The 24,007-nt window shown below is 41.2% G+C and overlaps 1 long non-coding RNA gene across 1 annotated transcript; it reads left to right on the top strand.

Moving 5' to 3' along the window:
* Positions 1 to 63: 63 nt before the first annotated feature.
* Positions 64 to 20,149, top strand: LOC121177294. Its single transcript, XR_005893210.1, has 3 exons — positions 64 to 194; positions 2,125 to 2,281; positions 19,511 to 20,149. It is a non-coding gene; the product is annotated as an uncharacterized LOC121177294 (long non-coding RNA).
* The last annotated feature ends 3,858 nt before the right edge of the window (positions 20,150 to 24,007 follow it).

Below are 24,007 nucleotides of genomic sequence, written 5' to 3'. Positions count from 1 at the left end.
GCGATAAATAAAAACTATTCATGGCATTATTTGTGATATTAATGAACCTACCTGTCCGTTCACAGTGACATCCAGCTTCTCTGGGCTTCCAACCGCAACAGCAGGGAACATGCGCCCGTGTGGGGGAGCTCTGTGGGAAAGTTTCCTGCGAGATACAACCACGCACAAACTGGTTGTAAATACCGCAGAGAGATGTAAGCCTACTTACCACACACACCTTTAAAATGCTTTAAAAGTAATTATCCTGTTTAGTCTTTCTCTAAGTTAATCATTATTTTTGTGGGTGGTGATTTTTCGGCCATGTGGTCCATGTAACTTTTAAAATGGCTCCATAAAATACCAAACCGAAGCGCTCAAAGCTCGAATAATGTATAAAAGTTTAGATTTAGGCTATAAGCACATAAAATAACCCACAAGCCTAAACCATTATCAGCGTTATTTACCAGTTTCTACATCCACGTCTCCGTTTTCCAGATTTGTTGACAGGGTCCATGGTTGCTATGGAAATGGGGACTCTTCTGTTGTAGTCAGTGTTGGAAGATGTGTTCAGGTACTTCAGTAAAAGTACGATAGAAATCCTGCTTTTAAAATCCTACTTTAGTAAAAGTACAAAGGTACTTAAAATTTCAAAGTAGATGTGTTTCTTTAGGATTTCAGTTTATAATTCTGGTCAAATAGAGCTGATTTGAAGATACAGGATTTATTGTATATGATTTTGTCACATTACCAGTTTTCTTTTGACGTATTATTCTTTCTTTATCATTTCCAATTAAACTAAATAAACAGAAACACTCAAGGGGGAAAAGGTCACAAGAAATAAGGAAATAGAAAATCGTAAAATAAAATTGTTGTCAAATTCAGGCCAATTTCTACATTCAGACCTACAAACTCTATGTAAACTGCCAGTTCATCTTCCATCTCCTGAATAAAACTGAAAATAAAAGCCCACTTCCTTATACAGCATTTTCAGGTACACATGTTCATGTCTGAGTCAGTGAAACAGCTTGTGACAGATACAGGCAGATGAGTGGCTGCAGGCATGGCAGAAAGAGATACTTCCTCCCTCGTACGTAGAGTCCACAGCTCTCTTCTCATCTCTGGTGTGCCTGTATTGATGGTGCATTAGGATTGACTCTACACACTTGGCCTGAGTAAAGCAGATCAATCTTGCCAATGCTGTGGAGGCCTCCGAGGGGCCCATTTGTTCCAGTGCACCCCAGACCTGTTGCCACGCGAGAGACACAAAGTGCAACAGTGATATTCTCTATGTCTCTGTGGGGCTGAGGGGTCGATGGGCTCAATGAGGATCAGGCTTCTCTGATCACAGCTATTGACCACTTGACCCCTGACTGAACTCAGTGTGATGGACTGCAATTCAGAGGGAACATATTTACTGTGGAGAACAAAGTGTGTCATGACAGAAAATATGTAGTGTGTGTTTACAGAGCTGGGAGATTTTAGCAAATGTGAGATGTCATTCAGAGTGAGTGGATCACGAATCAGAGAAATCTACTTTATCAGGGGATTATGTCTTTTTGTTTGTTTCCTTGTTTTTGTTTTTGTTTTCTATGAGATGGAAAAGTTTGCACACGAAAAGCTTCTGCACGAGAATGCTAGAATTAAACTTCAAAATTTTGCCCGTTTTACACGTCTTAACTTCCATCCTTAATCAAAGTGACATGAAATCTAGTAGTCCTGCCTCAGTGTTCCCCTTTCTGTGCATTATAAATGTGACTCATTATTTATTCATCTACTTTTATGAATAGATTATTTTTAATGTAATTTATTTTTTTGTGTTTGACTTTTTGTTCAGGGTAGGCTGTCAATGTTTCTGCTCATTCTTGATAACATCAAAAATATGATGTGACCCAATTAATTTAAAGTTGGTTTTAGCCTCTTACTGTACGTCAGTGCAATGGTTCTCTACTCAATATTGTGACCCCCTTTTATGGAGTTTGTTTTAACTTTTCTTTTTGCTAAAAACATGGAAAGGTCATGTTATAGTTGTAGTTTACAGCTCATACACCCATGATAAACCAAAAAGTTTGGGAGACATTTGTAGCTTTTCTTGCACCTGTGTGTTTTTAATCCGTTCTTTAATTTGTGTCTCTCTCTGTCCATCAGAGTGATCACAGTCCAGTGGAGGGTCAAGGGCAGGACACCAACCTCCTGGCTTTCTGCTCCAGCCTCTCCAGTCTCCAACCCCCGAGAGCCTTCACCTTTGTCAGAACATGGACGTGGAGCTCCTCCAGTGACACATGCATACATGCGTGCAGAAAGAGTGAGTACATGTGACCCGTGTGTGTGCGTATATGCACATTAATGTGTATACAGTGTTTGTGGGTGTATAGAAATAGAACAGTGCAGCTCTCTGCTGCGGCCTCAGTGGCTTCCTTCGACCTCGGTCACATGTCATGGAGGTTGTATGGAGCCTTCGGTAGTAGAGCTCTTTCATGTTTGATTTTCAGCACAAGTCCCTGGACAACGACCTCTTTCCTCTGACAGTCGAGTGTATGTGTGTTTGATTGTCCATGTTCTGTCAAATGCAGCCTGTATGTGAGTGCGTACTCCTTAAAAGCTTTAAAATCTTAAAAGCCTTCTGACGTGTGATGGTCTGGTGCTCAATTTGCGAGAAATCTAGATTGGAGAAACTGTTTATGTGAGGGTTTTGACTCAAAGATGTGCACTCTAAATTTCTCTTTCCATGTCTCAGATGCTCATTATGTTCAAAAAAATGCAGTGAAATATGTCAGTGTGTGTATGTGTGTGTGCATCCAGTGTGCATGGATGCATTAGCTGCAACATATCAAGTTGGTGCAGGGCAGATTAGCAATGGGTCGACCAGAGCTGTCTAAACCTGCTTATGGTGAGGCTGAAAATGAGATCATGTCCCAGCATCCTTCTGACGGGCTCTCCTATTGGTCCATTACATCATCCAATCGCATCCCATCTGTTTTTAATTGGTGGTGCAATACAAACGTCTGCTTGGCTAGAGGCGCCTGACCAATTGGCTTTCAGGCTGCATTGTAGAGAGGGACAGAAATACATTCAGTCTTGTACTCAGGAACTCTCTTGCATTTAAAAAAAAAATTGTCAAATGTTCTGTAACTTTTTTCTCTTGTGTATAAAGTCTGGTCCTACCATGGGGAAATAGTAAGGGGGATACAAAAAATGCCCCTGAAAAATCCAACCAGGGAGATTCCAGGCCACCACTACACCCTCAGGGTAGATTTTTTTGTTAGGATGGTTTGGTTTGAAGTGCTATCAAAATCTTTTGACTTTACTTTGAAAGTATTGAGAGCCTGTTTTTCATATTTCCTGAAAAGATGAGCATTATGGGGATTCAGCTGCCTTTTTTAGAAGCAGAAAACTAGTTTAGAACAAGTTTTTATGGAAAAACAAAAACTCTTGACACTGAGTGAGAATTACAAGAAGAAAGAAAAGTATGGGGAAGGAAAAACAGTGAGAAAGACGAGGAGCAGAGGGGAGAAGAGGAGAGAGGAGCTAAGAAGGAATAAAGTGAGATTGTGGAAAAGAGCGAGAGAGAAAGAGGAAACCGAGAGAAGGAGAAGATGAGGAGTAGATACCAGAGCAAACACAGCCTCGATGTGCCTTCATATTTGATGAGCCATCTTACAAGGACCCTGTGCCCCTGGGGCTTCTGAACTCTGCTTGTGTAAGTGCGCTGATGTCCTCACTTTCCTCCCTCTCTCTCCTCCCTCTCTCCTCTAATCCTCATTTTCCCTCTATCCTCCGTCGGTCCTCCTCCCTTTTGTGCTTCCCAATCTCTCTGCCTTTAACTCCATCCCTTAGCTCCTCCTTCTGTCTCTTTTCCTTTTTTCCCCTCCTCCTCTTTCTCTCTCTCCGTGCCTCATGCTCAGCCAGGCGGCAGCGCGCTAATGCACCATGGCACATTCTGCAGCTCCGAGTCACAATGCGACCAGGCTTTGCGCAGTGACCGCACGGCGACCTCCCTCAGCATCTCAGCACACAGGCGCTCTGCTGTACCAGGGCCTGTTTAGGGCAAAGATGGAGGTGATGGGTCGGTGGGGTATTTGGGGTGGAGTTTAGGTGGGGGGGGGGGGGGGGGGGGGGGGTGGCAGAGGAGAGGAGAAACAGGGTTCTGCCACTGACAAGTATGATCAGATCAAATGACAGTGAGATAAATGAATTGCGAGTAGAAAAAGGCTAAAGCACCCTGAGATCCCTATCTAGAAGACATTTCTGTGCTACATGCAAATTATCAGTGTCAGAGCAGAGAAGGTATGTGCTCATGTGTGCAGCTGTAGTTTGTAGAGCATGCAACATGACGAATGCTTCTGTGATCAGATTATTCTCCGAGTCATGTAGGTGACTTTATATACGGCAGAAAGTAAATATTTTGTACCTGTCGATGATCACACAGCTGAGCCCCTGCCTAACTCTAACGCTTGGACATTTAGATTCCCCCGAGCCATCACTGAAGGTGTTACTTCATAAATGTGAGGAAGAGGAGGAAGGAGAGTGGTCATCCTGACTGGATCTGTTGCTGCTGCAGGGGTTTCATATCCTGTTTTTTTTTTAACCTCCACTTTCTTTTTCCTATGTCGGCCCCTGCCTCTTCATCCCTGAGGTCCTGACAGACATCCTGCCTTCACACCTTCCCATGATCCCGAGCTTTTTTCCATGTCCCTCAGACACGTTCTTCTCAGTCCTCACAGCTCAGCAGATATGACCAGAGGGAAGGAGAGGGAGATAAAAGGACTGAGATAGTGAGAAAAGGAGAGGGGAGGCCTTAAAGGTCAGTGTTATGAAGGTAGGAAGAGGAAAGGGAGGGAGGTGAGACAGGTGTGTAACGTTTGCCTATGCATGGGAGGAGACAGTAAAGTAGCTCATGGCAGGCCTGTCCCATTTTATTTGTAAGTCGCGATTATTCTCACGAAGGCAGCACGGCTCTCCTCCATCAAACCTGAGGGTTATCCTGCTCATCTGTTGGTTGTCACATCTTTCACGCCGGCCTGCAGTCCTGATAACACCGAGCTCCACTCTGCTATAATTCGTCCACTAATCTTTGACAGTTGTTGGAATAAGACAGATGCAGATGAAGTTACTCTGATTACAAGTGAAAGCTAGTTTAGTGGATGTTAGATGATTAGCAGTGATGAACGTTAAAAGGTCACTGTTAACTTCCTCATTAACTCCTCCTCCTAATCTGTGGGGCTGATTTCATAAATTTGTAGGACCAACCATTTCTCTCATACTTGAGCCCGTCACAAGCTCAGGAGATGCTTCCATCAGCAGCCCTGTCAAAACCTGGCACCTGCATTACCCACAATGCAACTTGACATCTGACAGCTCAGAGATTCAGGTGTGTTATGCTAATAGAAGCCAATGTAGCCTCAGGCAGACATGAGGAGCAGGCACCTCCAACTTTTAGTCTTTAGACCCAGCCGACGCTGACTCAGGTGACATCACTTGAGGCTGTTTATCTGGCCTGAGACGAGACTGAGACACGAAAGACTTTATACAACTTTATACACATATGCAGTAGTACTCCCCAGCACCAGTAAACACACTTCTCCTTTAATCACAATAAAAGCCTCTATGTTCTGTAATAAAGGCTGCGTAATTAGAAAATGGTATGCAGTTTGAAAATGACAGACTTTGAAACTGATTGGAGATGGAGATAAAAAATAATTCTAATTTACCCACTTGTACTAACATTGCACTGCTGTTTTTATTATAGATTTAGGGGCAATATTATTGAAGGGCAGGAGTAATGAATGAAGTAATGAGACTGTATTAGAAACATATCTATAATCTATATTTTATTCTTGCTTCAGTGACAAGAAAAGGAGTAAATATTTCCTTCTTTTCCTACATGAACCTCCTGGACTTTGCCGTGACCTCAGAGTTTACCAGTTCAGCTGCTGTGTGAACTCACACTCTGGTTGTGTGTAAAGCTGCAAAGACCAACTGCTCAGCAAAACCATTAGCAAGGTCAAATTTGTTTCGTCCGGTCCTCCTCTGTCAGGAGATTACACTTTAACATCAGCAGTGATCATTGCTTTGCACTATTAACCTGCACATGAACATAAAGCTTTGCAACCAGCAGCGCACACGCTACAGCCAGTGTGTCCCGTGTGTGCCAACGCTGCATGTGCGTGCAGGCACATATATGTTGCATGTGTGTGCGATTGCTTTCACTTAGACGAATGCGTGTTGCCACTGACACCATGACCCTTTCTAATATGGCGGTCTCTCCTCCTCTATCCAGGTCACAGAGCATTGGCTTGTCCCGGTTCATCAGCAGGGCAACGCTCCACAAAACCCATTGTTCTCGTGACACGCATCCCGATTATATTCATAAAAATGTGGTGTTGGTAGAAATAACATGACGTAAAAATGCAAATACCGTTGAGACAGTGATACCACAACAGCTTCAGGACAGTCAGCCACTTTAGAATGTGCACACACTCTGCCAAGACAAACATGATATGACAGGAAGTGAAGGCGCACACAGACCTACACATGGTGTAAATGGTGTTTTTTGCCTGAGGTTTTTTTTTGTTTTTATCTGTTCAATTAAAGTGCTTGTATTTTGCTCATTTTATTAAGCTGGGGAGCTGGAATTAGGCCAAAATAAACACAATGAGTGGAGAGGAGGGAGGTTTATCTTTAAGACAGATGGATGGGAAAAACAGCTGATCCGATGACTTAATCCTCAAAAACGGCGATATGACAGTTACTGGACTCCAGAGGCATACAGTACAGCAGCCACAATCACCTAATTACCACCTTAAATAATTCAGTGGCATGGCAGCTACATGCAGAAACACTGAAATCCATTTGGACCAACAAGACTAAAAGGATATATTCTCATACCCTGTGTACGACATGTTGATTGCTGTATTATTAATGCTGAATATGCTGAGTGTTTTATCAAGCTCAGCTGAAACTGGAATAGACCTAAACATGACCCCAAAGATTTTACATTGTGTAATATGCATATAAATCAGAACACAGGACATTGTCTGTATAATATGCATATATTTATTACAGTATTATCTTGTAAATTCCTCTTAAAATATTAACTTGTATAAATGTAATCATTAATCAGTAGGGTGATGGGGGTGCAATGAGCATTAAAACACCTTAGTCAAGTAAATTTCTTGATTTGTCTATGAGATTGCCCAGTGTAAATGTAATTAGGTAAAAGAAAAGTAACTTTATGTCCAGAGTATTTCCAAAGGACCTAAAATATTTAAATACTTTCCAAACATTGTTGATGTGAGGTGAAAATTTCATATCAGCAAAATGTTAACTTTTCAGGGAGAAATAAAATAACCTTGTGTTTCAGCTTGACAGCAGGCACTTTTGACATAATCGCAATGATTTATGAAAAGGGTTCATAAGTTCAAGAGGTTGGAGAGGAATTCCCCTTTCAGCAGATGTAAAAATCACCAGTGTTGAAGTTAAAATGCTGTTACAGTTTCAGGCTGCAGAGCAACAAGGACACAAAGTTCAAAGTTCCTCCACTGGAAAAGAAAACTCCACTTTACAAAGAAAGTCAAATGAAACCCAGCAAATGTAAAGAATGGAAAGAAAACATACAAATAATTCTGTGCGAGTGATTATTTTTCAGTAGAAGGCCGTCAGCTGCAGACATGACTCAGTTTGCTGCAGTTGGAAGGTTTATTTGTAATTGCTGTAGTTTCTAATTGTTAACACCTTTTTGCTCTTCTTTTACCTGGAAGTGGAAACCCCCAAAACGTTCAGATGGAGCACTAAAAGCATTTCTTGAGTCCATCTTCAGCTGTAGCTGTTTGTTAGTGTCTACGTTTTGTGAGATATCCAAACAAATGACAGAATTTGTCTATAGCTGTTCTGAGCAGTGATTAATTATGGATTTCTCCCTGTTTGCACATGTTTTATGTAGATATTTTGTACATTTGTGATGCAAAACCCACAGTGCAATGCCTCAGCCAAAATATACTCAAAGCTGCGCTAACCGGTGAATCCTCAGGGAAATATGTGTCTCTTTAGCTGCAGAATGCTTCACTATGTTCTCAAGCTTTTCTCTAACTTGCTCCAACCTCTGCTGTTAAGTGCTGACTCTAAAGCAAAAGTGACCTATACCTTCTCAGACACTGTAACAAGAGCCAATAACAGAAGTGCTATTTCCACCTTCATACATACCATAGGTGTGTGAATGTGTATGCGTGTGTCTGTCAGCTTCGTGTGTGTGATCCTCACCTCCCCTGGCATCCCCCACAGTGCCGACACTAAGGTCTGCCGCCCTTCTCGTCCAGCTCCTCTTTCCAGGGGTCCCGACGATGGCGGGGCACCCAGAGGAGGATTTTGATGCCGTCTGGCATGTTTGGGCTCTCTCTGCATTTTCAGCCAAGTCTGCATGCACACACCTACTGTGCTGGGTGTATTGGGCTCATATATAGGCTCATGCATGTGGGTCTTTGTATCCGTGACAACCCCAGATGTGTTTTTTAACACGTCCGCACAGCTCCATGTGTTTCCCTGTTGACACACTTGTATACATTGACATTAGCTGCAACATGTGGTGTTAGGCCATATGGCTCAGTGTGTGTGTGTGTGTGTGTGTGTGTGTGTGTGTGTGTGTGTGTGTGTGTGTGTGTGTGTGTGTGTGTATTATATCATATGTACTCCCTTATGATTTTTTTTCTCCCTTATGATTTTATTTAATCTAATTAGAAAATGTTTGGATGCCATGCGTGTGCGCCTTCATGGATTTACATTTTCCTGTCTTCACTGAGTGTTCAAGTGTGTAGACCTTCTTCATGTGTTTGTTTGTGTGTTCAAACTCCCTCGAGGCGGGGGTATGACCCATAAACTAGGCCGTGAGCATGCTCAGTGTTGCCTCTTGTAGTCGAGTGAGGGTATGTCCAGATGCTTGACCCAGGGTCGCCTTTGCAATTGTGTCCGAAGTGTGAAAAGAAGTCAGGGCACAAGAAATCAGGGTTAAATCACACCCCAGACCAGAGTCTGGCTCCTCTGGTTCTCAGGTGTGCTCACACCTCAGATAATGCTAATGTGCAGAGAAGAGAGCGGATTTGAAAGGATCCTGAGAGGCTGTTTTCAGAAAAGCAAAGGACAAAGGGAGGGTGCTAAAGGACACCATTGTCTTTCTCCTCTATCGTCTCAAACACCAGTGGTTCAGAGTTTGGAAAGCAATGTAAAATTCCCCTGGAGACATGCAGAGGTACAGCATCCGTATGAATGTGCAGAAAAAAAAAAAACATCCCCACGTATGTACATTAAAATGAACAGGGAAAATCAGCTCTGACATATTGTATGACATCATGGAACCAGACATATATGGAATGCACACACACACACATATAGTATAATACAAGGTCATAGTCTGAGTCATGGAGGATACTAGACTGCAGTTTCCTCAGAGCGGAGAGAAAGTAGGCCTACTTATGTTGTTGATGAAGCTGATTTGACTGTTAGTTTCTAGTCGACCTCTGAGACAGATTATTCATTTATCTAAGAAGTGACTGGATGGTGTTTGGATGTTGCTGTGAGTGCAGAAGATTTACATTTTGAAAAATTCGCTGCTAATATTTCATTCCAAATATAACAGCGCTGTTAATGGCCACAATCCTCGAGACAACTTTTTTTTTTTAAGTTAGATTTTTTGCATTTTTAAGTCTTTAATTGACAGATGAAGTGAAGAGAAACAGGAAACGTGGGGAGAGAGAGTAGGGGAGTGACATGCAGCAAATGGTCCAGGGGCAGGCAGAGCGCTCAGCTATTGGGTGGCCCCAGATTACCAGATTTTTAAAGTTTCAAATGTATAATTTGACAGCAGGCAAATAAGAAACACATTTGCTTCAGAACTTGAATTCTAAATATTTTTGCTGCTTAAGAAAGTGTTTCCTATCAACAACAACCCAGTTTGAACACATCTGGCCGATCCGCAGATGTTGATACCTTCATCCTCCTCCTGATCGTGCACCTGCTCCCCTCCAAGGCCCTCCACTGTTCAGCAGCTGCTGAGGAACTACGTGCTTTTATATCACTGCGATGGTGCTCTCAGGCAGTGAGAGGAAATGACATCTCACCTCCCCCACACAGCCAACAACACAGGCTTTTAAAAACCTCCCCGGGCCTTCCCTTAGCCGTGTCCTCTCCAATGTTACACCGCTAGCCTAAGAGCCACACTCCCTGCTCCGCTTTGACCTAATGGGCTGTGAAGCAGCGAAGGGAGGGAGGGGCGCTGACGATCTCTCACCTTTATCTCCATTTTTCCTCCTCTGCATGTCTGTCGCTTCCTATTTTTGGTTTGATTTCTCTGGTGCGCCCTCTAAAAACAACAAAAACGTTTATTCCCCTTTTAGTGTGATTTAGTTCTACGCCTGCAGTATTTTTGGCACTGACTTCGCTGGTCTAAAAACAGAACCTGGAAACAGAGTTTACGCACAGGTACTTATACCAGAGCTCTAAAGCTACTGGAACCAAATTGTCCATGGCAGCATACATGCAAGGACTTCGATATATCAGGATTTACATTCTTGATTATTGCACTTAAAGTAAAACTTAAATTACTGACTCTAATGTAGTGTAGTGTGAAAAACAGGTGCACACAGGCACACACACAGGAGTCTGGAGTGAGGGTAAATGTGTGTGACTCAGATATCCAGCTGTTTGCACACTTGAAGTGCTCAAAATGAGACTAGGGTCAACTTGAGGGGGCTGGAGAGAGAACTGAGAACAGTGAGAGAGACAGAGAAAGGAAGCAGGAGTAGAGGGGGAAAAAGATGGAAATAAAACTGACAGATGTAAACAAGAGGCATTCACTCGTCTGCTGCAGTTAATTTTAGCCCTGTTGTGCACCTATTGGCTTAATCAACTAAATCTGTTTTTTCCTCTTCATTTACTGTTTATCTCCTGAGTCAGATGAGTCAGGAGAATTCAGTGAAGGAAATCAATGATAGCACTGCACGTCTGAAACCGACACTGAGTGAGACCGAGAACCCAGACGAAACCCGAACCTCTAGGATCCAGAACATGTAAGGAATTTGTCGTTCTGATTTTTGTGTGGGTGGAATGTCAACAGATATGTTGTAAGATGGTAAAGTTGGTGCGAATAAGCGCACACAATGCATTCTCTGAAAGGAAACAGCATCTGACATCTGACTTGGATCAGTCTTGGTCTCGGCTGGAGGCTGGCAGTATATTTTCTGCGATGACGTATGTAAAATTAACTGAGGAAACATGATGGTTTTTGGCAACTTTCTGGCAGAGATTTGTCTTTTTTTTGTGCCCTGATTGTAGTGATGCTGTAAGAAGCATGGCAGATCCTCATCTTTGCTCCTGCTTGCAAATGCTCCACTGATTAATTCCGCACAGTGAACACAGGTGAACACACACTGATTATGCCTGTTTTGATATTGAATAAGACTCAATTTGCACTTATCTTAGTCTGAGTCTCATCAAGCTTTGTCTTGATTTAAAACATATGAAACACACTCAGCCTGGCACTGAAAAGGATTTCAGACCAGTTGAGATGCAGCTCTGCCGCTTTGCTGCTACAGGTTCCTCAAAACCCACAGTTGTCATCTGACCTATACCAGTCCAGTGGTGCTTTATGATGGACTGTCCGTCAGTCAAAAACAGAAGCTTTGGTTTGACAGCTGTACATCACTGTCATGGGTTTGACGGGTTGACCTTGCACAACCAGAATCCACAAACGGGTGCACAAGAGCAGGGATGCAGGGAGAATCCCTTTAGTGGCCTTCAAATCGAACTGCATTCATAGAAGGCAGCCTTTCCCCTCTGTGTTTTCAGCTGGCTAGGCAGAGTGGCAAAGATAGCATCATTAGACTACTCAGCTCAACCGAAGACATCACGAAAGAGATCTCATGATGGATGATAGTGGGACTGAAAGCTCAGACCCAGGGACATTTGCCTGCAGGACACACAACAGCAGCACCTCAGGAACTGGTCCAACTCGGTGGTCAGAGTTCGAGGACGATCCCTGGCTGAAGGAGCCCTCTCACATCGGCCTGTTTTGTTAAATATCTGCGGGCTAAAATGACCTGACAGCACTTGATGCATTTGCTGCCTGGCACATAAGCGATCTGAAAACGCAGAGCTATTTTTGCTGATGTTAATTTGCTCCGTGTTAGGGCCCCGGTTCACAGCTCGGTCAGCCTTCCCTGATACTATATTCCCGTTTGTTTCAGTAAAGGTTCTCCCGTCACATCGCATTTAGGTCGAGATGCCTGTGAACTGTGAATGCACCGCGCGCAGGGACTCTGCCACACTGAGGCTTCTGGGTCCTGGGCTCCGTCGCTTTCAGAGAAGATGCACCCATGTTGAGGCAGCTATGAATAATTTCTAAGTATATGATGAGGGTGCTGAATGAAGAGCGAACATAATACAAGTGATTAAAAGAAGAAAACTAAATTTTCCTATTTTTTTTTCTACTTTATGTGTATGGAGGGAAATGTAAAGCATTCATCTTTCAAATCTCTCCTGACTAAATAGCCTCTAAAAAGGTTTAAATTTTTTAGTAATTAATAAAATATTAACAAACTGTAGCATGCAATGAAACATATAAATGTGATACATTTCATTTCTACAATTAGATGAGCTATTTAAAATCAAATGGGTAAAAGTAAATTGAGTAAAAGAAAATGTAAGGTACTGTTAAAATGTAATTTTCTAAAATTACAGATGTATAAAAATGTCATAAAAGCAGTGTAAATGATCATATTTGTGAGGAAAATAGGCATTTAAAAAATATATTCTCAAAAAAATAAAAATTGCACCAAATTGTAATATTAGCAGTGTGCATTATAATATTTGTAAGAGTTAAAAGTACCTTTTTTGTGTAGTTGTATCCACAAAGTAGCAGCAGCAGACTGTGTCTTCTAAGAAAAGGCAGCAGTGTCTCCTGTCTTTATACCAATCCCTCCTCAGTGGCCAGACTGATCCCTTCATTCTCCTTCTTGTTAACTCTGATTTCATGAATAATTCATCACGCAGTCAGAACCACAAATGAGCACACTAATTGGTGCCTTTTTTATTATCATCATTATTATTGTTATTATTCCCAGCTTCGGTGTGTGCGATTAAACATGAAATTAAATTAATGTGATGGTGAGAAAAAATAGTTTTCTAATAGCCCTGCATTAACCCTCTTGTTAATTTGAAAACAGTCTCGGGGAAATTAATTTTAAATCTGATCGCAGATTGTTTCGCAAGCAGCTAATTTAAGTATTAATTTGTGTGATAGCTCAATTTATTTGCCAGTACAGTTATGCTAATATTTCTTTTCAAACTAGTCTAGAGGAGAAGAGATTCAGCAGAGGTTAAAATAAAACTAATGAAACTACAACACTGAAAACAAATTCTGATCATCTTATTGATTTTGTATGTATTGCTCTATTTAAGAAAATACCTAGAAGTTATTTTTCTATAATATTCACATCAGGGCTACAGCCGAGTTATTAAATCTCCTCTATTGTACATTTTTCCTTTCATGTCCATTGGGTTCTTTTTTTTTTTTTTTTTTTTAAATTAAACTGGCATTCCAGTGGTGCATACACAACAGTAGCCTTTGTGGTTGCATTAGTGTGTGTTATCTCTCTCTCTCTCTCTCTCTGTGTGTGTGTGTGTGTGTGTGTGTGTGAGAACGTGCTCCTTTAAAACAGCCAGGAGGTGAGTGTGTGCCTTACAGTGAAGCAGTTAAACGAAGGTTAATACGTGTTGAGGCAGAACACAAACATAATTAGGTCACATTAAGTTCATGGCTGAGTAAATGTTTTTCCTAAATGTATTTTTTTCCCTCCTTCTTTTGGATTTCTCAGATGTCAGTGGTGTGTAAAGTTTGAACCGAGGTCAAGGTTGTTGAAATAAAAAATACACTTTGAAGTTACATTTAAAATTGATGTAACAACTACTCATACTACTTCATGCTCAAGGCCCCACTGGTTTACTACCTTTTCCTTCTGATTCTTGCATGAATCTCCTGGTATGTTACATCTGTGCTGTGAGTTTTACGAGTTTCATCTATGCTGCCTCCTTTTTTCTTTCTTTCTTTTTCTTTTTTTACAATAAATAAGCTTGTAGTATCACCTAAATACACATTATATATATTTTATATTATATAATAGAATTGCTCAGTTCCAGAGACTTTATACAAGAAAATAATCATTCAAAGTTCTAGATTAGAGAACAGTTACTCTGAAGAGTATCTTAGAATAGAGCTATTCAGAATCCTACAGTATTGTTATGTCCTAGAGTAATCTCCAAGGCAGTATAACAAACTCTGAGTCTATTGGTCTATACTGCTCTGGGTCTTTGTTATGCAGGGATGCACAGAGACACAGAGGCCACCTCTGGACATCTCTTTCCCTTAGGAACAGGTGAATAAGATTTGTTCTGATGTGTTGGAAAAACACTTGTAATAGTCCAGTGTGAGAGAGGATTGAGGACAGAGAGGACCGAGACCTGCAGTGCTCCTGAAAAGCAGGCGTCACTGCTCTCCAGTTTGCGTCAAACACATTAAAATGCACCTGCAGCAATGAAAAAAAAAAAAAAAAAAAAAAACTCCCTCTCTTTATCCTTCTCTCGTCATCTGTTAGGGAGCAGCAGTGGCAGCAGGCAGCAGTTGCCATGACAACAGAAGCAGATGTTGAGCGGTTTCTCCCATGTGATGGGATGTGAACTATTGACCTCTGCCTTAAAAAAAAAAAAGATAGAAATAGCAGTAATGGATATGGATTGATGAGTGTATGGGCTGTAGCTATATTGCCTCTAACGCAGCTTGGCACACCATATGCCACTGTATGTAATTTTTATGACGTGGGCTCACTTATTTGGGCTGGACAATTTACTTCAGTCACAGGCTCATGGGCTTTGCAGCTTTGCGGCCTTGTAGCATGTTTAAACAATCCAGTGTAAACTTTACCTTTACCAGCTCTGTATACAAGAATGATGCTATTCAGCAGCTGTGCATCTTTCATAAGCAACAGGTTCCACGACCAAGAAAAAAAAAAATCTAATTCCAGACAGGAATTAATGCAGCAATATGTGTGTATATTAAATAGAATATACTGTCCTGTCTTACACACACAGTATGAATAAGATAGCCTAACCTGCTAAATGTGACTCATACACACAGATGAACCAACTGACCTAATTTGACAGACCAGAATTCATATATGCATTTATGGCTTCAAGCAAAATGTGAGTCACAGCAATGCTACAGTAACCACAAGGGTTCAATCCTGCATGCTTTCCACAGGCTTACAACATGCATGCTGCAGGCTTTGATGCTTTACATACACAGACCTGTATATAACCAGCTGTTACGGGTTTCTCTTTTTGTTAAGCATTTATGTAACTGTTTTTGCAGCAGACCAACACTGTATTCTGTCATGTAGGACTTTATCTAGTATTGTTAAAAAAAGTGTTGCTAAATGTGGCCTCAGGCTGCACTACAAGAGTGAGCAACTGATGAACTAATACTTCTAATCTGTTTTTTATATTTTATTTACTTTAACAGGGTGGTCAGAAAATGTTAAAATGTCTTTGAGACGCAGGCACCATCATTTTTTATTCCAAAAGCTGCACGCACTCAGTGTGTGAGACTGTTCTGCAGCAAATTTCACAGAGAGACAAACACCCATCATCTCTGTCATGGGCTCGGCTGCTGAGCCAATTATGTCCTCCCACCCATCAACCTCCCCAGTGGAGAGGAGCCAAAAATAAAGAACGGGCCATGTGCTTTTCAACTTAAACTCGGTGGTTCAGGGATTTGGTTCTGTATTCTCTGAGCCCATGTAGGGGAGCAGCATCTTAACATCTTAAGCAAGGACGCAAGCTGCTGCAAAGATTAAAGCAGTAATCTCACGTTACAGGATTGTTTCCTGAACCAAGAGGTCACCCCGTTAGATGTGCTAAATATTACTTTTTTTTTGTACCATCCTGACAGTGGCCTTGTGCTGGGTACAGATCCAAATGGGAAGAAAGCGTGTGGCGGTTTTCATTTAAAAAAAAAACAAAAACAAAGTGGCAGTGGCAGTACCATTTAAGTGGTACCTAGAATTGTCATGACTGCCCAAATGGCAAAGCCCTTGCTCTTCTACATTGTTGCTAACACAACTCTCTGTCCTAAGCGTACACTTGCCAACACAAGTTTGTTTGCATGGTCTTACGCTGCCACAGAGGGCAGCTTGTTATCCGGTTTTGACGTAGAAACCGGATCAAAATCTTACTGGGCCTGTAAAGCTGGGAGGCCATCTTGTTGTAGGAGAGCTTGTGGAATGGCAGTAGTAATCAACGTCATATTTTCACAGCTATTATTTTGCACCTCTGAGAAACCCATGTTGAAGACATGGGACCTTTTAAATTCATAATCTGCAAATTCTGACATAAACCTACGTATTTGTTTAGGTCAAGCCAAGTCAGGATTTAGGGGGATTTGTAGAATACCCAACGAGTCATGCTTTGAATGTCATTTAAGTTGCATACAGAGGATGAAAAGAGTAATTGAAACACGCTCACAATATATGAATTTTAAGCGGCTCATAAGTACTAAGGTCACTGTTTTGCCCACAGGACAGCTTCAATCCTACTAGGAATGCTGTAACACAAGTCATGAACTGTGTGTAATTGAACATTGGACCTTTCCTCTTGTAGAAAAGCCTCCTGGTCTTTGAGGAATAAAGGAAAATTATGTCATTTTCTGTTGCTTTCCAGGAAGCCTGGTGGCTGATGGAAGGGGTTCATAAAGCAATCTTTCATGTCTGATAATCTCATAGCAACGAGTGGTAGCAACAACTTAAGGGAAAGTATCACAATGTCCTGGAAAATGGCTTCATACTGAGAGAAGTCGTCTGACCTGTAGCTCTCTGCTCTTGACGTGGGAGAAATGACAAACAGCTAATCAGATCATGTGTCTTTACTTTCACTGCTCAGAGTTTACCGGTTTTGCTCCACAGCAAAGGTTGTGTTTCAGGTTGTGAATCTTTGTGGCCTTGGATTCAAGTTTTTTTTTTTTCCAAATGGCTCAGAGCACACGGTTTTGATGATGAGTCACAGAGGTGTGAGGGCAGCGCTGTGGTTAATCTTGTGAGTACAGTCCATTGACTGTATCTGTGCCTGTCGACTTGTGAGTGTTGAATAATGCAGGTAGTTTGGCGCTGGTCATGCACTGCAAAAAATCTTCCCCTTATAAAGTAATTCTTAGTTGTCCAGCCAGAACTTTTTTTTTAAGTCAAAGAATCTGTCAGATTACTAAGATTATTTCAGCATGTTCATAATACAGATCAACTTCTTTGAAGGTGCTTTAAAGAATGTGTGTCAGTATCTTGAAGCAAGACAAAGTAAGGCAAGTTGCTGCTCTAGAATCTAGAAAAATTAAACAGGACATTGTATGTTGCACCTACTGTAAAACCTTCTGACTCAGGCAAAATAAGATTTTTGTGGTGTGGTCATAATTTATTTTTGCTTGTGTGTATTTCTTTCTTTCTTTCTTTCTTTCCTCTCATTTTTTGCCACTTACAAATTGTAAATTCTCCCATTGTAAAAAAAAAAAAAAAAAAAAAAAAGGGTTACAATCCAGGTCTAAAGTCCTCTATCACGTGCTGCTGTGGTTGTTTTAGCTACGCCTTGTACACAGTTATTTCTACAGACAGCACACAGGCAGCAAACATAGTCTCTCAAACTAGTATGCACTCACATACACGTAAACACAACACAAAGTTGACCTAAGCAGGAGAAAAGTAGTCCTTCCAAGACCGACTTCATTATATGTACACAATTAATCTTTAATCTGCTCATCACCTTCATCCAGGGCTGTGACTCCCGTTCTCTGCCAGCCCATTAAACTTTTATGAGGGTAATCGAGATAAAACTGAAATGGAATAACTCCTCCTTTCATATAATCCCAGAGGAAAGGTGAAAGGTGTTACAAGGTGCCAGACGACTCTCTGAATGAGCTATTCTACTCAAATGTACAGCCTGGACGGCCACTGAATGGTATCACGTCCAAGTGTTTTCCAGTGGAATATTCTACAGGGGCCTGAGGGAGCGGTTAGTGTGTGTGTGTTAATGTGTGTTTGAGGATCTATGGGGTTAGGTCTGCCCTGCCTAAACTTGGACATGTTGTAATAATACTCTGACGTACATTGTTCTGTTTTACAGAGAGATTAAGAGAGTAAGGAGTTTAAATGTGGTTAAAAAAATCTCTTGTTCTGTTGCAGCGGTTGACATAAAAGTGTGTGTGTGTGTGTGTGTGTGCATGTGTGTAATAAGTTTGTACAGCCATGTAATTCCCTGCTAGTCTGTCATACGAATCTTTTTTCTCTTATATAATGTAGCTCACATAAGGCAAACCGGTCATTCAAGGATCTGCTGGATTAGGCTTCCTGTGAGTGTCTGTTTTTGTGTTTGAGTGTACTTCTGTGTGTGTGTGTGTCAGTACACAGGAAGAGACAGCATAAAAAAAAAAAAAAGAACATTGCCAAAACTATTGCCCAAGGGTGGACGTTCATGCATGCGTGCATCTGTACAGTGTATACATCCGTGTGCATTAAATTATGAGCGAAACACAGCAAAAGAGTACACACTGCACAGATGGTGCACTGTGGAACACCACTAGAGAGCGCTCATCCTCTGTGAACTTTTGACCCCTGCTGCCAGGCATTCAGACATTATCACATCTGCTATTACGTGATCTAGCTTTGATTAATTAGGCGAATACAATGGCACACACTGACTCTATGACCATCCAAATGAGGACAGAGCCTCCGCCGGATGATTAAAGGGGCAAAGCGAACGGAGAGCATGAAGTGATGCAATTTGACAAACTATGAAACGGAGGAGAAAGAGAGAAAAGAGAGAGATGGGAACGTGGGAGGAGAAGGGAGAGAGGAGCTGACAGGAGTTGTAACAGATGTGAATGTGCTCACTCGATGCACTTCGACACTCAAAGACATGCTGCTTTGACTGTGTGGACTAAAATATGCAGCAGCTTTCGGTCTCTGAGATCTGACCGCAGATCTGTACATATGTCTTTCCCTCTGCTGCGTCACTCTTTTCCTCCTGGGCCTAAGGGTCCAAAGGGTCAAGGGGCTCCTGGGCCTGACCCTCTTTTTGTGTGTGACTGTTAACATTTATGGTCGGAAAGTCAATCAAATGACTACAAATGGACCATCAAACAACCACAAAGAGATGCAAACAACCATAAAAAAGATGCAACTCGACTGCAAAGAGATGCAAAAAAAAAAAAAACAGAGAGATGCAAAACAACTACAAAGAGATGCAGCTTACTCGTATGCAGGATGAGTGTGGGTCCTTTTACATGTGCGTACCCAGGGGCCTGTAATGTGTTAGCTTTTTACTCCACATTCTGCCTTACAAGGCCAAACTCATGCCTTCGATTTTCCCTTTCCCTCTCTTTCCCTTTGTTTGTACCCATACCCTCTACCTCCTCCTCCTCCTCTCTTTTTTCCTGCTGTTTTTCAGTCTTCAGGAATCTGCCACCATGAGCTGATCAGAGGGCACTCACTTACGACCATAAATGTTCATCATTCCCTCTTCTTGCATCCTGACCTTCAGCTGAACTCGCCTCACAGCTCCGAGAGCACTGAGACAGAGAAGCAAGATGTCAAAGATGTGGTGAAGAAGCAGCAGGTTTGACACATCCCTCGCTGGACTGTAGTACTTTTCTAATGTCTTGAACTTGCACCTTTTGGTCTCGTTCTTGAGCAAAATACTGGAAATGTGTTCAAGTATTTGAGATAATTTGTCTATAATGTATAGGTCAAGGCTTAAGATGATGTTCCTTTTTGCAGCAAGAGTCCACATCATGTTTAGGACAGCTTATCTAAGTCCTGGAGCAACTAAAAATATTTGTAGGACTTTCCAGATGAGAGGTTCTGCTTTTTGCACATAGTAAAAAATACAATATTTTATTCATGCTGCAAGATGTTCATGCGACAACACGTTGTTTTCATTGTCAAAGGTCTTCTTCAGATATCTCACTGAATAAATAAAATCTATATGTGTATATATTTTTTCACAGTGAGTGGAAGTTAGCAGTCGTGTCTGGATAATGTCTTGTGACGTCTCAGTGCGTTTCAGTTCAATGGGACCATGGAAAAAGATTGAATTAGAGCCTTCAATGATGATTCTCTGCGGAGGCATCATAACTCATTCAGCCATAAGAGCAAAGCTCAGCACATAAAAGATCAAAAACCGTAAGCCTGCTGTAGACACAGAGTTAACAGTGGCGTATAAAATGTATTAGATACAGGAAGAATAAAAATGTTGCTACTGTAAAAGCTTAAATTTTTTTTAATATGAATTAGGGTCTCAGCATGAGGCACATTTCCTCACATACATCACCTGAAAATCATTTATCATCTGCACGTGTGGTCACGTCAAATACATGTTTCAGACTCCAGATTCAGCCTGTAGTTTTTATAGTTTCATGTACTTTTTCAAATGTTGGTTTAAGTGTACGTTTCACTCTGCTCATTTAGTGTCTTCACTGTGTGCCATGCTGGATATGAATACTGTGACTTTGATTTGCAACATGCTCTGACAGCTGCTTGCACAGGACTCAATCAGCCAATCGTCTGGGCCACCACCAGCCTCTCGGCCAATAGGACAACACAGACCCCTCGGGGGGGTGTGTCTCATTAGCTAGATTCCAGGACCTGGCTCTGGCCCACTGGACGCACTCAGCCGGAAAGGATGCAGTCCAGAGGGGGGATTCATCATCTGCAGCATCGTCTCCTCTTCCTCGCTCTCTCTCTCTCTCTCTCTCTCTCTCTCCCCTCCCTTGTCAGGAAAGGACAGAGCAGGGGAGGTGAAGAAGTAAGACACAGAAGCACGAAACTGCCAGAATCTGGTAATAAATCTTTCACATTCTATTGAAAAAGATTTAAATTTTTGTCGAAAATACTCAGAACTCTTTTTTTTTTTTTTTTTTTTTTTTTAAATTGTGATTTCTTCATTTACATATCAGCGGTCAGTGCTTGTTTCAAGATCAGCAAAAGTTTTAGCTGATCTAGTTTTTGGCCACCTCATTACACCAGCATTTTGTGCTTTCGTGGCCCTCCCAATAGGTATTTGTTCCCACAGCGGATGTGTGTTTTTTATTTATTCAACTATTTTAGATACAGACTCCAAAGGGTGTGTGTGGAACCATGGGTGGTTTATGTAACTGGTTCGAGAAGGCTATCTAATTCTGAAAGGCTAACGTTATCTAAACGTTCCCCCTGGGAGGGGGGAAGCCGACTTGGAGAAGGGGGGGGCGGGACTTTGTGGGCAGATCTAGAACTTCTCATGGTCCATCAGGTTCAATATAAATCCTCACCCTCCAGGGACCAGTGTTGACCTTTGCAGCCAAGATCATGCAAATACCCATATGGGATGGGAACTGATAGGATTTTATTGAGAACAGTGCTGCTGTCGATTATGCTTATTGGTCCAAACCTTTATCAGTTCCCTTAACGAATCCTGATTACACAGGTCTTAAGTGTCATTATCACTGAGTCCGAGCACAGTGTTGAAACAGGAAATCAGGAAAAAAGCATGCATGTGACTCAGGTGTGTGAAAGCTCCTCTGTTAAACAGCTATTTTCATTTAGATTTTCTTAGTCAACCTGCCTGTCGCTGATGTTGTTATAACATAAGGTATTTACCCTTAGTAATTAACAAGCTGCTCGGTTGGGAGGCAGGGGCACTCATGCAGAGTGTCAAATACATGGTGTTCCTGGAATTATAGCTCATGTTGCACAGAATGATGTTTCAGCGTGTTGCTGGTGTTTCCACCCTTACTTGAAATTACCATTTTACAGACATTACGAATGAGCGCTGTCATCATCTTTGTGAAATGACGCCTCGCCAGCTAAAATGAAGGCACGCTTTATGGCACTAGTGGCTTTTTTTAATGGTTAATGCATAATTTACTAATTCTTTATGATAAGTTATAAGATATTAATAAGAGTAAATCTGGGGCTGCCAGGTCATAGAAAATGCTCGTCCAGGATTTCACTCTAAAAGTCCCACTTACTTTCTGGAGCACTGCAGGACACCTGAGCCAAAATCCATTAATTAACAGCTAATTAACATCAACTTTAAAGTGAGTTGAACAGTCCACTTGAGGATGAATTAAAGAGCTATTTAACTGTAAATGTTCATAGTTTAAGGCCAAATCAACAGGGTGTTTTCTTTTGTCAACAGGCCTCAAAAGAACAAGAAGAATTTGTCTAAATCAAAGTTTCACAGTGATAAAAAAAAAAAAATAGACCAGTTCATTCAAAGTGAGATACGCTGTGATTAGCACTTAGTCAAAATGACAACTCACATGTAAGAAAAGCTGATTTCGTGTTACAATGAATCAACCTCAAACACAGAGAACAAAATAATTATGTATGTATTTGATGACAAAATTATTTTTGTTTTTCAAAATACCGACTACTAGGTAGTCTTTCCTCACAATAGCCATGTATTTTTTGCAATGAGAGTCGTTCTTTTTGTACCACCACCCAAATGCACAATCAGAACATGATTTACCATAAACTAGCGCCAGACTGCTGTGCTAATTATGGTGTGTCAGAAATAAACCTGGAGTATTAAAGCCACTTGAATATTAATGGAGGTGTTAAAGCGGAATCACATTTATTTCCTTCCTGGGTCAAGTACTGAAAAGAAAAAACATTGTTGGAAAGACCATTATTCAAATGAGAGTGCACAGACCTTAATAAAAATCAGCCCAGCCATTAACTTCTGTTTTAACACAGCCCAGTAATTTTGTTTCCAACATTTGTAGACATGATTGACTGTGCTGTTCCTGTCTATTGTGGTGCATGTAAATGTGGCCCCATCCATATTTCCCAAAAAGCCTAATTCAGGACCTTAAAAGGCTCAAAATAAAGATAAATTAGGGTTACCATGTTGCCTTAATCTGAACTAATGCCGGCTAAAACCGAAATGAGTGCCCAAGAGTGGTTTTATCATTCACTGTTTGCACCATTCAGCGTGACAATGCTGATGTGGTACAAGGATTCACCTTCGAACTCACAGATATGGTGGTGATTTTTTTTGTTTCCTAAACGTCCTTGAATGAAAAGAAGAAAGCGTGTGATGGCTTTTGAGATCATAGTTTGCTTTAAAAAAAAAACGCACACACACATTTTTACATGCTTGTAATTTCTAAATCCTCATGCCTGAACCTCTCCGACCTCGGTATTAACAAACTTTTAGATCATCAGTGCATCTCTCTGGGGTTAAGAAATGTCTTTTTTTTCCCTGTAATTTAACGTTTAACATTCTTGCTTTCGTTTTCTTTCTTGCTTTCAAATATCCACAGATTCTGTGTTTTCCTTTTCCAGTACTTAATTCAAGCAATAAAATGTCCACAGTCATTAGGGACACAATGTATTTCATTTTAAACCAGTAGTTTAATATTTTGTGGAGATGATGATGCGAAAGCTGACACCGCTCTCACGTCATTGTTATGTGCAGCAGTCACTTTGTTAGCAGGCTGCTGGCTGTAGTTTCATATTTACTGGTCATACACGAGAGAAGTATTGATCTTATCATCTTACTGTCAGCAGTACAGCGAACATGCGTACTTCCCAAAATGTCGAACTACCCCTTTCCTGCCTGTCTGCCTGTGAAACGTGTTTTAATGATGCATTCAAAAGTTTTTGTCTTGCAGAGTTGACGAGGTTGAAACTTCAAACCGCTTAAAACATTTTTTAAACTAATCCATTAATAACCAGCTCTTTGTAATCAATGCACCATGTAATCAATCCAAGCTTATAATCAATAAATCAAGTGTTGTGATACTATAAATGAGATATGTGATGATAAATCTAAGGATCTGAAAATGCTTATGACATATTACGGCTGAGTTTGTGTTGGATACCTGATATCTTTGAAACATTATACTAAAATGTATGAAAATTATGTCTGCATCAGCTGCAATTTGACAACTTTTTTTTTCTTAATTTCT

Source organism: Toxotes jaculatrix, chromosome 23, assembly GCF_017976425.1.
Source record: "Toxotes jaculatrix isolate fToxJac2 chromosome 23, fToxJac2.pri, whole genome shotgun sequence".
In the NCBI taxonomy this organism is placed as follows: domain Eukaryota; kingdom Metazoa; phylum Chordata; class Actinopteri; family Toxotidae; genus Toxotes; species Toxotes jaculatrix.
This window is presented reverse-complemented; position numbering and strand designations above follow the sequence as displayed.